This window comes from Podarcis tiliguerta (assembly GCF_965153285.1).
Source record: "Podarcis tiliguerta genome assembly, chromosome: 2".
NCBI lineage: Eukaryota > Metazoa > Chordata > Lepidosauria > Squamata > Lacertidae > Podarcis > Podarcis tiliguerta.
The window spans coordinates 63,897,541-63,913,210 of NC_139535.1; the positions used below are offsets into that span (position 1 = coordinate 63,897,541).

The 15,670-nt window shown below is 42.5% G+C and overlaps 1 protein-coding gene across 2 annotated transcripts in view; it reads left to right on the plus strand.

Moving 5' to 3' along the window:
• The window catches only part of KLHL3 (kelch like family member 3), a 94,650-nt gene that overhangs the window by 8,781 nt on the left and 70,199 nt on the right, over positions 1-15,670 (plus strand). The window lies entirely within an intron of this gene.

The following is a 15,670-nucleotide window of genomic DNA, read 5'->3' on the forward strand; positions in this document are numbered from 1 at the left end:
AAGAGATCATGTATATTAGTAATGAGGAAGAGAATTGTGTTGACATAAGGCTGAAATTTATCTCTCAACACAGTTAATTGCTTCTTTGAAATGTTAACTGGATGGTTTTTATGGAGGATCCCTGCAGCATGGGCCTATAACTTGTGTACATTTACCACTACACCTCCACACACACTGCATCAGCAAAACGTTGGACATTTTTCATCCTAAGACTGCTGCTGGTATTTTCCATTCTCATTGCCAAGCGAATAAGTGCTTAAGAATAAAGGCTCACAAGATGCAGAGCCAAGGTTCATTAACACACGTTAACTGAAATGCTTGCAAAGATGGAAAACTGTAAATAATCCCCTAATGGAGCATTTAGAATTCACTTTATCAACTTTCCCAAACGGAACATACCACCGGATTACTAGTGCTCCAGTTTGAGAAGCAGCTTGTTATTGTTAAGAGCTGGGTGGGTTTGAAACACGACAACTTCTGCTTAATATCTCTGCATTCTCACAATGTAGAAGCTACAGAATGAGTAAGTCTGGCACTCAAATGCAAGGATGTGGAACTTTGATCTCCTCAAATAGAAAGAGGTATGTCTACGCATCATGGCAAGATTTGCAGAGCTCATTTTTTGACCTAAAGGGGAAAAGTTCTGGTTGGATTCCAGTTCAGATCTTAGACACACAACAAAGAATCACTGTATTTTTCTGTGTATAACATGCATCCATGTATAAGACGACTTCTATTTTTTTGGACCACAACAAAAAAATGGGGGGGGGGATTGCCAAGAGTTGTTGAGCTTCTTTGATGGGGGTCACCAACGCAAATCATTATACAATGCAAATCACACACATCGCTGCAGCCAACTATCATTAGAACGCTCGACACAAAAAGCCCACCTGCACACTCGACACAACCACAGCTGATTGCACGCATGCCTAGCCGCTGCCATAAATAGCCCGCCCAATTGCCACAGCCACAGCCAATCGTCAGCAGGCCTTGCCACAGCAACCAATCATGCGTCCAATCGCCACTGACAATCTCCTACTGGCTGCTGCCACCAATCGCCCATCCCTCCTCTGCTGTCTGTGTATAAGATGACCCGCAATTTTTGCCTATTATTTCTATAGGAAAATTATCATCTTATACTTGGAAAAATATGCTAAGCGCGCGTGCACACATACACATACCAGTATAATGAATTGGAAAAAAAAATGTTTAAAATAACTTTTGTAAAAACAAACAAACCCAGAAGCCTTTTATTAGGAATTATAGGTACCGACATTCCAAAGGAACAGAAAAGACTTTTCATGTATGTGACAACAGCGATGTGGATGCTACTAGCCCAGAGATGGAAAGAAGACAAAGCCCCTACCAGAGAGGAATGGCAAACCAAGCTGTTGGACTATGCCAAAATGACAAAACTGACTGGAAGGCTCAGGAACCAAGAAGACCAAAATTTCAACGAAGAACAGGAGGCGAGAACTGCCTTCTACTGAGCTCATTCACAGGGCCATCTTAAACATATGCAACGCCGGGGTGCAAGGATCCACCTGGCACCCCTAGGTTGCCCAGAGTTGTTGACCTTTTTCTAGGGGGAGACCCCACCAAAGATGTTGGCTTTTTTAAAGGAAATAGTTGTTTACCTTTAGAACCTTTAGAACGGTTGTGGGACACAAGGACTCACAGCGCCAACCGAAAGGGGTGCCAGCGCCCCACTCACAGGGTCGTACGAAGGGGGGGGGTGCGGGTTCCATGCTGGGGGGGACAAAATGTCGGGCAGCATGCACAGTCGCCGTGCTGTCCGCCCGCTGCCTCCCCCCTGCATGGCGGTTAACTGTTTCGGATGCATGTTGCATTCCTCCTTCTTGACATGGAATGCTCTCTATTGGAGTCTCCAGGTCCATAAGAAGGGAGAGCAGGGACCTTGAAGTTCCCAACAGCTGTTAATCAAGCAAGCAAGCAAGCAAGCACACAGGTCACCTTTGTCACAGGTGTGTCACGCCTATGTCCTGGCCAGACCTGCACCCAATCTTGTTTCTGTACACTCTTGTTTGTTCTCAGTAACCAAAAACATATTATCAACATATACAAGGAAAAAAGTTGTTCTCCTTCATTTGCAAGGCATCGTACAAAACAAAGGGACACTAATAAAGAAAAGTTCCAGGGTGGCAACAGAACTATCCAGCAATATCAGGTTATAGGAAAACTGGTTAATTGATTGGTTAATTGATTTGGTTAACTGATTTGGCAACTTCCATGTACATGACGTCTGATGCTAATTCCCCCCCCCCCCCAAAGAGTTAAATGAGATTCAGGTGAGGGCCATATGCCTTGTAAATCCCAGCAGGTATATAACAGGAAGACCCGGCCTGCCCAGCCTGATGGCGGGTTTGATGCGCCCCTCTGTGACATTTTTCTGCCAGAAGTCCTACCTAAGTTACTATTTGCCTCCAAAGATGCCATTTGCTTTTCTTTATCAACAGAAAAACGGTGCTTATCATGTTATTAAGTTACCATCTATTTATGACTTTACTTCCTATTTGTAATAAAAAGATAATAATATCAGCCTCTTTACATTACAGAGATAATGGGAGGAATTCAACATTGCGTTCTTCTACCTGTTGCATCAACACATGCATTTCAGCTTGCCAAACAGAATGATTTCCTCTCCCTGTGCACTGTTCTGGGGGTTCTCCTGAACCCTCTGAGCCAATTTGAGGGGACATGGGGCACGTGTGTGTGTGTGTGGTTCAGAGCGGTAGTCACGTAATCTGGGTAACCGGGTTCGTGTCCCTGCTCCTCCACATGCAGCTACTGGGTGACCTTGGGCTAGTCACACTTCTCTGAAGTCTCTCAGCCCCACTCACCTCACAGAGTGTTTGTTGTGGGGGAGGAAGGGAAAGGAGAATGTTAGCCGCTTTGAGACTCCTTAAAGGGAGTGAAAGGCGGGATATCAAATCCAAACTCTTCTTCTTCTTCTCTTCTGTGTGTGTGTGTGTGTGTAGTCCTTTTGGTGAAGCAGAAGTAATAAAATCATAGAACTGTAGAGTTGGAAGGAACCATGAGGGTCATCTAATCCAATCTTCTGCAGCGCAGGAATCTTTTGCCAGCGACTCTGAGATTAAGAATCTCATGCTGTATTGACAGAGCTTTCCCAGCTCTATATCATTGTGCAGGACCTCCACTGATGGGACTCATTAGGTGAATCCTCTCCAATGTATGCCACGGGTAGTTAATGTGCTGCCCCCCAGAAGTTGTTAACTCCCATTATCCCTGATCATTGGTCATGCTAGCTAGAGCTGATGTGAGTTGCTGTCCACGACATCTGGAGGACACCACCTTGGTTATTCCTGATGTAGATGACACATACTTGCTTAGTTAGGAAAAGTGCTATATAGACGCTAACAGCGTACACAACCGAGTGTGGGTAGTTTGACCAGAGTGCCGCTGAAATAAGCTTTCAATACATGGCAAAGCTTCCGTATTAGCAATAAATGATACCTAACAACGATGGACATGCCAATTTGGCATCAAGGAGCCCACTTCACACAGAATCACATGGGCTGTCAGTAACAGCCGGCAGTGGCTCTCTCAGAGCAGTCCTCCATGAACCAATGGTTTGGAGGTTTGCACATAGCTTTGGCTACAGCAGCAGAGGCTAAGCTGTGCCTCTCCAGATGCTGCTGGGCTGAAACTCCCAGCATTTCTGACTGTTGGGATTGCAAGCTGGGGCTGGTGGGAGCTGGTGTCTGACAACACCTGGAGAGCCACAGGTTACCTTCAGTGGGCTTCACTGGGGTACACACTTGTATTTCAGTTTTTGTGAGGGGAATGACCACATTGTGACCAGATTGGTAGCTCAGTGTGAAAGAACAAGGCAGTAGGAAACAGGAGGCATAGGCTTGTGTTATTGGCTCAGCGTAAGTCTTGCCCTTCTTACCTCTGCTTCAGGTGGGATGTCTAGCTTTATTATTATTTTTTAAGTGCCACATGAATAGTCATGCATTTACTTGTTCAATCATCACTTCAAAAAGGCTCTTTAAAAACCTTTGAATTTCTCAGCAACAGTGTTGAGATCTATCTTGTTAGCACTAGTCACAGCTGGTAGAACTGTGGTAACCTTGTGGAACTGTTTTTTGTTTGTTCTTTGTTTGTTTACCAGAGACTGATTCTTGAGATCAATAGATATATTTGGGTTGAATCTGTTTGAAACATGTGCAGTCTGTTTTACTTACTCTGTATGTAATGGTCCATATGTAGGTATGAGTTCTGCAAGGACAGCTGGCCTGAAAATACACTGACAGATGGCCTTTTAAATAACTTTCACATTCCAAAGGCAAAGTGCATAACCCAATTTAACTAGTGATCAGAATAATAAGAGGAGGAGCATGATGCAAGACACTGTGATAGCCTTGGCTGAACAACAATGTACATCCAAGTCTGAAACTGGTGGAACTGAACCCTGCCCCACCAATGTTCCCTCTCCCAAATAGCCTTTGGAAGCTGCTCTTTTTTGTCACAGAGCTACTCTGGGAGAAAACAGATTAAAAAGTCAGGTTTTGCAGGGGATGGGGTAAATAGGTAAAAGAAGGGTTTGGCTGCTTTCTACAAATCTGACAGTGAACCTATCCTAACATGGGGCTGCCAAAATCTCATATAATTTGGTGCCAGATTTTATTCTGGTGGAAGTGAAATGTTTTATTGACTATTACTTTTCAGTTAGTTCAGCTACGCTACAGGGAAATGGCATCTTGTACAATTGTCTCATTCTAACCAAAGAGCTGTTGCATTCCCCCTGCCCTGAAAAACCAGTGTAACAGCAAATGTATTTCTTGCAAGAAGCTTCTATCTAGTGTGTGTATTTAAACCTCCTTTTTCAAAGTACCCTGAGCACAATTTGTACAATTTCATCTCAGAGGGAAAATAATGTTTTTCTTCCCTTTACTATTGCTACTAAAAAGGAACAAAATGACCCTGTTGCTAAACAGTAGATAAGATATGAGCCTATGGAATTGTGGAACGTGCAAATAATGGGAAAGAGTTACTTTGCAAATGACATTCTTTGTCACAGACACTAAATCAGTGGATTCCCTGGTTACTCCATAAAATGCCTCTGAACAAAGCCAACCAGCTTTTGAGAAAATAGACATTCAGTTTGGAGATTGCATGAGAGATCTGAAAAAGTGAGTAGGCATGCTGGTTCTTCTGTTTAAAGAGGAAAGTTTCCAGCATATCTCTGCTACCTGGCGTTTTAATTGCCTGCGTCTATCAACCATCTGGTATTAAGAATGACTTTCTAACGTGAATAATTAAGCAAATATCACCCGAATGCCGAATGGCCCATACACCCACATTGCAATCAATGGTTGTATCAAAGTCCACACTGTCTAGCTGTCTTGACCAAGGCAAGTCAATTGATTATATGGCCTGCTGTTCACATGGAAGCAATGTAGTTAACATGATGGACCGCAAGAAACTGTGCAGCCTAGAAAGTGCGTTCTGCTGTGAGAAATGCAACACAATCCCGTACATGTTTACTCTCTGAAGTAATTTCCACCGAGATAACTGGATTTACAGCAAATGTGCGAGGTACTGTAGTTTGCCCTTACAGCTGAAACACATCAGAGTACAGTAATTATGAGGTCAATTTTTATTTGGCTAAGACTATGTTTTGAATATGCAGTGGGTTGTCTTAAATGGAAGAACATGTGATTTCCCTCAAATAAAATCTAAAACTTTCCAGCACAGCCAAATTTATACCTAACTCAGCTCCAATGGAATAGATATCCAGTCAGCTGTATAATTTGAAGTATCGGCATGTTTCAGTATTTCTGACACCTACAGTCTAGATCAACCAGTACTCAGATTATAGTGGAACAAGTAGGGGGCCCTTAGTGAAATGCAGAAAAACCATCCCTTTGCTTACCTCTGTTTTAATCAAATCATGGTGCTTAGTCCTTCCAGAATATTTTTTTAAAAAACCCATCATTCAAAGAAATCTGTTGCCATTCTGCATATGTCAGTTTAGTCAATGTTACAATTCCCTGGATATTTTAAAACCTTTCTGAAACGTCAGGTGCTGTATTCCCTGCCCCAAGCTTTAGCAGCAGAGACTAAATTTAATAATGCTGTACTCCCAAGACTTCCTGTCTTTTAAATAATTTCACGGTAATATTTTGCAGCTTTATGGCAATGACTATCTAATTATTTCTGCAATAAAATTACAGGCTGTGCTCCAGTAAATCTAGATTATTGAACATAAAAAAGGCAGTGCCCAAATAGATGCTTAAAATCTGCCTGGCGTACATTGCATTTCTAGCAGTTAAAGTTCTGCTGTTTGGTACATTCAACTTTGTATGGAGTTGTTAAATACCATTGGTACAGGATTTTCTAAAGTTTTATCACTAAGCTATCTAGCATCCTTTCAACAGCACTTCTGTAGGATAGGATAGGATAGGATAGGGGGCGGGCAGTGCCCCAACCCCACTGCCACCCACCACAAGCAGTTTGCATCTGGGATACTTACCCTCAAACTCCACCCTTCCCTTCACTCCACCACACACCATATCACCTCAGAGTGCTTCTCCATCTTCTGTAGCCTTCAGAACATTGTGTATAAGATAAGCTGAATGTCGTTTTGTATTTCATTATTTGTTTTACAGGTTTCTGTTCGTTCATGCTAAAATGGGGGCAGAGGGAAGCAAATGGAGACCTTATGACAATGGGACTTGTTGCTAGGTCTGTGGTTCTTCACATCCCATTGATTTCAGTGGGATTTAAGCAATCTGCTTTGCTGCCCTCCCACTCTGCCTGCACGGCCACAATGTGTCCTACTTAACCTCCTGGGAGAAAAGAAATAACTGATAGTTTGGCTTTTCTTTTTGGAATACATAGTAGGAGTGGAACAGGGAAGCTAGGAGCTGCAATGAAAGAAGCTGCTCCAGGGGCTCAAATGATCAAGCTTTATTAAGAAGCAATCTGTCCACTGCTGCAGTTCTTCTTTTCTTCTTCTTCTTTTTTAAAGCAGCCTTTTCTTCAAAAATAATAATGTGAGTTCCTGGGCTCCCAAAGGAAAATAATATTTGATTCAGAACAGCCTTTATTGTGAAATACCGAGGGAAAGCATTCCATTGACCAGTCACAGCTGTTTACATAAGAGCTCTGTTCTTTCACTGTATGGTACATTAAAATGTATAATTCATACATGCTCATTTTTTATACTGCTTGAAAACGCTTTGTTTGTTTGTTTTAGCACCAATGTTGGAGCCTCAAAGGCCAAACATTTGTATGGTCAGCATACGACTTTCACATTTGTTCTACCTTTATTAGTTTGTGAATTTTGCCTTTTCTATACCTTGTATTTCCGTTTGAGATATCGTTGTTCTTTTTGTAAAATCGTCTTGGAAATATATCTGAAGGCCAATATAAAAATAACAACTCTTTATTATTATAATACTTAGAATAATCAAACAAATGATTCTTCTGTTAAATTTGCTTTGCATCTTGCTAGGTAGGTATAAAGTTACCTGCAGGCACCAGTCCATTAAGCCTCAACATTATCACAGGACTTCATTTGCCCCAGTTTCTCCCACCATCAATATGTGCAATGGTAGTCTTCTGGAATCCTTTGGTGCGTAATGCTCTAAATTAAGTTAAGCACTTGCAGGATATCTGGGATTTCTGAGCAGTTCAACAGTCAAACAGGCTCCCTCAGAAGGTTGTGGACTCTCCTTCATTGCAGGTTTTTAAGCAGAGGTTGCATGGCCATCTGTCATGGGTGCTTTAGCTGAGATTCCTGCATTGTAGGGGGTTGGTCTAGATGACCCTTGGGTCCCTTCCAACTCTACAACTCTATGATTCTGTGATTTGTTCAGGATATCAGCTCCTATTTCACAGCCTGATTGAATTATCATTACACTATTTGAAATACAAAATTGTGTAAGGTTTATGGGACTGAATATGTATATACATATGTTCAGTATATGAGGATGTCTAGATACTCAGGCCAGGTTCAAAATAATAATGCACTGAGTTCTTGCAGCCTGAGGGAAGTTAGGTTATGTTCCTGGGAGAGCAGATCACTCTCACCCTGTATAATACATGTTTTGCAACATAGCACCCTATCTCCTGTTTAAATAAAAAGTACAGAAAATCCCACTGGGTACGGTAAGTGGCACTATGTGCAAAGCCATTAGGCTGCATTAAAGATACAGTACTCTTCTGACTAAATTTAATAAAGTCTGAGAAGTGGACCTACAAATGTTTTTTGGAACAAATGTTAGTTTTTATGGTGTCTCAAGTAGTCCCGTTGTCACTTTTGCTACTACAGACTATCATCCCCACCTTGCCCACCCCCTCCTGGTATTCAAGACATTAAACCACTTCCTTCTTGCTTCACCCACCATCCCTAATTACATAAATGGCTGGTTTATATATCAGTTGCATAATCCATAATCCCTCATTTAATAATTTTTTGTCTTTATTTTTGAGTCATTCTGTTATGTTCACAGCTGGATTCCCTGTGAGGGAACTGAACCAAAAGATAAGGAGAAACCAGCACTCATAGATGGTGCTGTCAATATACTATGCAATGACTGACACATCGCAGTGAAAGTCAGGCATGTTGAGGCAGACTTCTGAGGAAAAATTGGATTTGTAGCTGTAAAGCCTACTGAGAGAAAAAATTAGTAGGCACAAGTTGTGTCAGCCTAAGTTTGGAATGGTACAGGAAAAGGAAACTGAGGTCACTCAACTGTGTGATATTCTGAATGTCTGATAACCCAAGGACAAACTATTGTGTCAAATCTTATTAAAAAATATTTTGGAGCATCAGATTAAATTTTCAAGAATACAGAACTGTTGTGTGTGTGCCTCTTACCTTTCAAGAAATTGAATTAGCAGCTGCAGTATGAATGCCTTATATGTCCCCACAACCCCAAAATCAAATTAACTCCTGCTGTCCAAAAAGCACAATACTAGTTCAGGAGGCTAAATAAATGCTCAGTTGAAAAAAAAAATCTGATTTTCAGGTTATAAAAGCACAAAGATTGCTTTGTTGACCCTTAATTTCTCACTCTCATTTCTGTGGTAAAACAAAGTTTATATCCCTTTTAAAAGTATCCCTTGAGTACCAGTATTGTACTTAGAACACATAAAGGGACATGGGTGGCGCTGTGGTCTAAACCACTGAATCTCTTAGGTGTATGTGTATCTGTTACAAAACCTGTGCACTTAGTATTTAAAATGGCACAAGATTCTTTGCAGTTTGTGGCAAAAAGCTGGCACAAGTACCTTCTGAAAATGTTGGAGTCTTGCAGTCCTGGGTGCCAAATTTAGGTAGTTTGGTAGTATGCCTAGCATTCCCAGAAATCCTACCTGCAGGGCTGGCTAGATGTTTAGAATTGAGTGGTTTTGGCACATGGATGAGGCACTAGCACTAATCTGGCATTATACTTATGAGTATGTAGAACACATGAGTGTGGACCCAAAGCAGAACCCCAGAAAAACACCATTCTACATCCTGGTGGGATGGGAGTGTCTCTACAAATACAAGAGGTTCTGTCTGCACTGCAGATGGCTTCCCTTCAATTATGGATGGCAGGGGAGATAAGTAGCCCCAGATGTAGAATACTTATCCTCACTGCCTCCACTCATGTGTTCTACTTACATGTGAGTGTGAGGCCTGAGTAGGGTGTTATTGTTATGGAGTGGGATTCACCCAATGAGTCTCATCAGTGGAAACCCTGAGCAAAGATTTCTGCATGCTGAACAGGGCTTTCCCCCCTCACCCCTGTCTGCCCTCCATGCTCCCCAAAATTGGCTTAGGTGTGTGTGGGAGAACTCTCAGAACAGTGCATGGGGGAAGGAGAGAGGGGGTTGTTGAGTCTAGCAAACTGAAATGCATGTTGAATTCCTCCTCCATTATTATTGTTGTCGTTATTACCTACCTCTCTTTTAAATAGAACCAGTGAAGGCGGTGAATGCCCTCTGTGAGTGCCCGGAGGCAATTGGAGGATGGATGGCGGCTAACAGATTGAGGTTGAATCCTGACAAGACAGAAGTACTGTTTTGGGGGGACAGGGGGCAGGTGTGAGGGACTCCCTGGTCCTAAATGGGGCAACTGGGTCCCTGAAGGACCAGGTGTGCAGCCTGGGAGTCATTTTGGACTCACAGCTGTCCATGGAGGCGCAGGTTAATTCTGTGTCCAGGGCGGCGGCTATCTACCAGCTCCATCTGGTACGCAGTCTGAGACCCTACCTACCCGCGGACTATCTCGCCAGAATGGTGCATGTTCTAGTTATCTCCTGCTTGGACTACTGCAATGCGCTCTACGTGGGGCTACCTTTGAGGGTGACCCGGAAACTGCAATTTATCCAGAATGCGGCAGCTAGACTGGTGACTGGGAGTGGCCGCTGGAACCACATAACACCAGTCCTGAGAGATCTGCATTGGCTCCCAATACGTTTTCGAGCACAATTCAAAGTGTTGGTGCTGACCTTTAAAGCCCTAAACGGCCTTGGTCCTGTATACCTGAAGGAGCGTCTCCACCCTCATTGTTCAGCCCGGACACAGATCCAGCGCTGAGGGCCTTCTGGTGGTTCCCTCATTGTGAGAAGTGAGGTTACAGGGAACCAGACGGCCTCTTCAGTAGTGGTGCCCGCCCTGTGGAACGCCCTCCCATCAGATGTCAAGGAAATAAGCAGCTATCCTATTTTTAAAAGACATCTGAAGGCAGCCCTATTTAGGGAAGTTTTTAATATTTAATGCTGTATTGTTTTTAACACTCAATTGGGAGCCGCCCAGAGTGGCTGGGGAAACTCAGCCAGATGGGCGGGGTAGAAATAATAAATTACTACTACTACTACTACTACTACAGCAACAAACAAGAGAACAATAAAAACAATACATTTTTTAAAAATACAAAACATCCGCACAACTAATAATTCCAAGGTTTCCAGAAACAATGTGTATCAACCACCAAAGTAAGATCACCACAATCTTGTTGTGACCATCTTTTAAAACTTGCTTACTAGGAAGTGTTATTCCCACTGTTGAGCCAGTGCCTGTTTTACCAGATAAGAACTACATGACATCCTGTGTTTAATTCCTAAAAGGTCCATTATTTGGGTTCAAAGTACTATAGAAATTATCTGACCCAGGAAATGCCAGTGGAAGTTTCCCTCCTGCAACTCATAGCAGATTGAGGGGAAATTTAAATGGAACTGGGAAGGTGAGATGAAAAGTTAACCTCTCCTCTCTATGTGCTGTGGTCCCAATCCCAATCACTGTTGTATAGAAGAGAAAAAGTGGGCATGCTAAGTGCATACATGTAATGCCATGTCTAATTTGGCCCTCAGACTCCTACTGCCTACATTTCTAATCCTGCTTGGAAGCAAGTGTCCTCCCCAGTTCAGCTGGACTTGCATACAGGGAACTGCTGATGGGATTGCTGCCTAACAGAATGAACATATGTTTGTATGCTCAGAATGAAGCCAGTTTAACTGAGTTCAATGGCTCTTACTCTCTAGTTAGTGTTTAGGATTGTAGCCTTAATGTTTGAAGACATTTCTGCCCCCTCTCTGGTGTACACAGCCATGTGAAAATACAACTTGAAAGGCAGTGGGGTGAGGGGCAACCTCACTGCATTTCAGGGTGTTAATGCCTCGGTGCCTTCACTGCACTCTTTTTAGAGCCTGCTAAAAACATTATTGTTTAGACAAACCTACCCAGAGGCTTAGGGACGCGGGTGGCACTGTGGTCTAAACCACAGAGCCTAGTGCTTGCCGATCGGAAGGTCGGTGGTTCGGATCCCCGCGACGGGGTGAGCTCCCATTGTTCGGTCCCAGCTCCTGCCCACCTAGGAGTTCGAAAGCACGTCAAAGTGCAAGTAGATAAATAGGTACTGCTCCAGCGTGAAGGTAAACGGCGTTTCCATGCGCTTGCTCTGGTTTGCCAGAAGTGGCTTAGTCATGCTGGCCACATGACCCAGAAGCTGTACGCCGGCTCCCTTGGCCAATAAAGTGAGATGAGCGTCGCAATCCCAGAGTCGTTCGCGACTGAACCTAAGATCAGGGGTCCCTTTACTTTTACCCATAGGCTTAGAAAGTTGAGATAATTGTAATGTTTTGGTGTTTTAACTTCTGTATGTTTCAAAGTAGGGTTGTAAATTCTTCTTGATTTTATTGTTTTATCTTCTTGTAAACCTCCTTGAGGTTTTTTAAAATCAAGCAGTGTATAAATTTTATGAAATAAATAAACGGATGAATAATAGCAGAAGGCATTGAGAAAGACAATGTGAGAGTGGCACAAGCTTGGTTGTTAAGAAGGCACTCTCGGTTTAACTCCCATTGCTTCCAGAGGACCTGGTTATTGAGCACCCGTCTGGATTTGTTCATAGGGAGGTTAAATGACATTGCAACAGGCAAATGTTACCCCACATTTTCCAGTGCATTTCTCCATACGTTTCTTAAGATTAAGACAGTCCCGTTTTGCAGAGAAGTGGATTTGTTATGCAACAGCACCATATCAGCTTCAATTGTGTGATCTGAATTTGCCAGTGTGTGATCGAATCCCACCTGAAAACAGTGCGAGTCTCATTTAGAATGTGTGATAGCAATGGAACAGGATCCTCTGTGCCCACAAGCGAAACTTCTGAGTTTCTGCAAGTCAGGAGTAAAACTCAGTCAGCTGGAGAGGCAGGATTTGAAACTTGGAAATTTATTTGGACTTAATGTCATCTGAAATGTTTAACAATGAGCTTCCCAGAGCAGGAGCGTATAATGCATTTGCGCAATAGGCAGACATTTTTTCCACTCTGCTTTTACCTTCTGTCAATAACACAGCAGCAAGCCAACACACTGAAAATACACACTAGTAATGCTGCTATCATATGTGCTCATTACATAACTAACGACCACTGATAGTCATAAGCAATCCTATCCATTAAAGTTGTACTGAACAAAAGCAAGCAAAACTTGCAGGAGATAGATATTAAAAATCTTTCTAATATATCCAAAGGTGCTACAATGGATATACTCCATCTTTTCACTTCCAGGCTTTACCACCTGCCAAATTAAAAGGGCCCTGAAACCAGGGGCCAGTCCACACTTTGTCCTATGATTTCTAGTCACAGGTCTGAAAGGGGTTAAAATTCCATCTCTATGTTTTCTGCGGATTAACGTTTTCCCAGTTCAGCAGATTTTCCCAGGGAAAGCAGTGGGACCAAAAAAACAAATCCTCTCAGACCTGTGACTTGAAATCACAGGATAAATGGGAGTGTGAGTAGGTCTTAAAGAGACAGTCAGCTCTGTTTCCACATTTCTAGCACAGGGATAGGGAACCTGTTGCCATCTTGAAAGTGTCGGACGACAACCCTCATCATCCTTGACCACTGGCCATGTTGAGTGGGGCTGATGCAAAAAGTATAGTCTATGGAGGGCCACAGTTTCCCCAACCCTGCTCTGTCATTCATTTTGTAAATATTAAGTAATGGACAGCTATAATTATAACTATACACTCTTTGGTCTTTGGGCTGTGACCTTAAGCGCACTAACTTGTCAACTGATTTGCAAGTAAATATATTTAAGGCTGAATGCCAGCCAGTCTTGCTTCCTTCTGTGCCTTTTCCTCATTTCATGTTAACCTCCCAGGTGAGATATACGGCTTTCATTCCATCAGCTGATTTGAGTAAACATGCTTAGGACTGCAGTGTGAAGCTTACCTGGAGCCCTAAAGAGTAGTGCAGTTACTTCTTTGGAGCCTGGCCGTAGTCCTGGAGTTTATGAATCTTTGAATATCCTTAGCAAGGCAATCTTTATGTTATTTTGATATAATTGATATATTTCAGAGTGAATATTTATATGGCTCACAGTGGCTTACAAAATTTAGCACTCGAAACCACAAGACTAATATAAAGTTGTACAACATTTGGTATACAAAAAAATAGATGTAAATACCAACAGTTCCCCCACAGTTGAAACATGTTGTTAGAATCATAAATAGAAATGACATCTAAACAGTTCCAGTCAAATGTACATCACCACAGATACGATTACTGCACCATTATTTGTCAATAAAACCAGTCTGAAGTCACATAGAGGTTAGATGAGGCAGCTGCTTCTCATAGAAATATAGTTTGCACTCAGGTATGAAGCGTTCATGTTATTAGATTCTTTTTTCACTCTGTATTAGTCTGAAATGTTCTATATGGTTTCACTTTAACTGGATTTTTCTCTTCAGAGTTCCATTGGATTCATGATCTTTTAAGCAGTTCAAACCTGTCTTTGCCTTGTAAACAGGATAGCTTCTTGTGGCTGGCTCCAATCTATCTGTCTTAAACTAATGGCTGTTTTGGAAACGTTTCTGTCACATTCATGTTTTCAAACAAAGGTGGAAAAGCATGTACTCCTTTTTAGAAAAAAATGTGGGCATTCAAAGATACAGCAATTCAGCTGCAGATGAAAAATATTGGTGCAGTTTTACACCCTGCTAGAGGGCAGCACAGGTAGGCTTTTTACATTAAAAACGATGAAGTGTTGCAGGAAAATGAACTTCTCTTACAAGTTCCTGTATTTTATTATAGGATGAAACATAACATAAATTCTCCCAGTCTGCAATCCTAGGTATACTTACTCAAAAGCAAATGCCAGAGAAATCAGTGATATGCTATTGAGTTATATCAATAGGGCAACAGTTCTGTCAACAGGATTTCAAGTCATCATCATTTCCCTGTATCCTGAATACTAGCTTGACGTGCAGACATTTAGGATGTAAAATCCCCCCATCTCTTTATCTTCTTTAATTTTGCATGTCAGGCTGCTGTTCAGGACATAGGAAGCAGCATAGTAAAAATACAGCAACCATGTCTATGAATGAAAGAACAGAATTACCTTAATTGAAAAGAAAAGAACCCTGATCATTCCTTACATTGTTTTCAACAATAGTGGTCAGACTAGAGGCAGACATACATTGCAAAGTGTGGTGGAGGTGGTCAGAACACATATTCATTGCATTTCAGGATTGAGGATATGTATTCAAACATTTCTACCATAAAGGTAAACCCCTGACAGCTAAGTCCAGTTGTGGATGACTCTGGGGTTGTGGTGCTCATCTCGCTTTACTGGCCGAGGGAGCTGACATTTGTCCGCAGACACTTTTTCCGGGTCATGTGGCCAGCATGACTAAGCCGCTTCTGGCGAACCAGAGCAGCGCACAGAAACGCCGTTTACCTTCCCGCCGGAGCGATACCTATTTATCTGCTTGCACTTTGATGTGTTTTCAAACTGCTAGGTGGGCAGGGAATTTCTACCATATGCAAGCATTATTCAGGGGTTTTAATCCATCATGTGATGAGGGAGAGTGGGGACAAACATAGAACAATAGAATTGTAGAGTTGGATGGGACCACAAGGGGCATCTAGTCCAACCCCCTGGCAATGTAGGAATCCTTTGCCCAAGGTGGTGCTCAAAATGACAAAGCTATCCCAGCTATAGATCCTTGTGCTGGGCTTCCACTGATGGGACTCAGAGCGTTGGGGGGAAATCCATAGCAGATTTGGGAAAGGGAGTGTGTTGGGGGGTGGAGAGCAAGTTCCATTGCACTCACAGAAGTTGTCCTGCATGCACAGTTATTGAGTTTGATACAATCCAGCACCTGTCAGAATGACATATTACCTAGT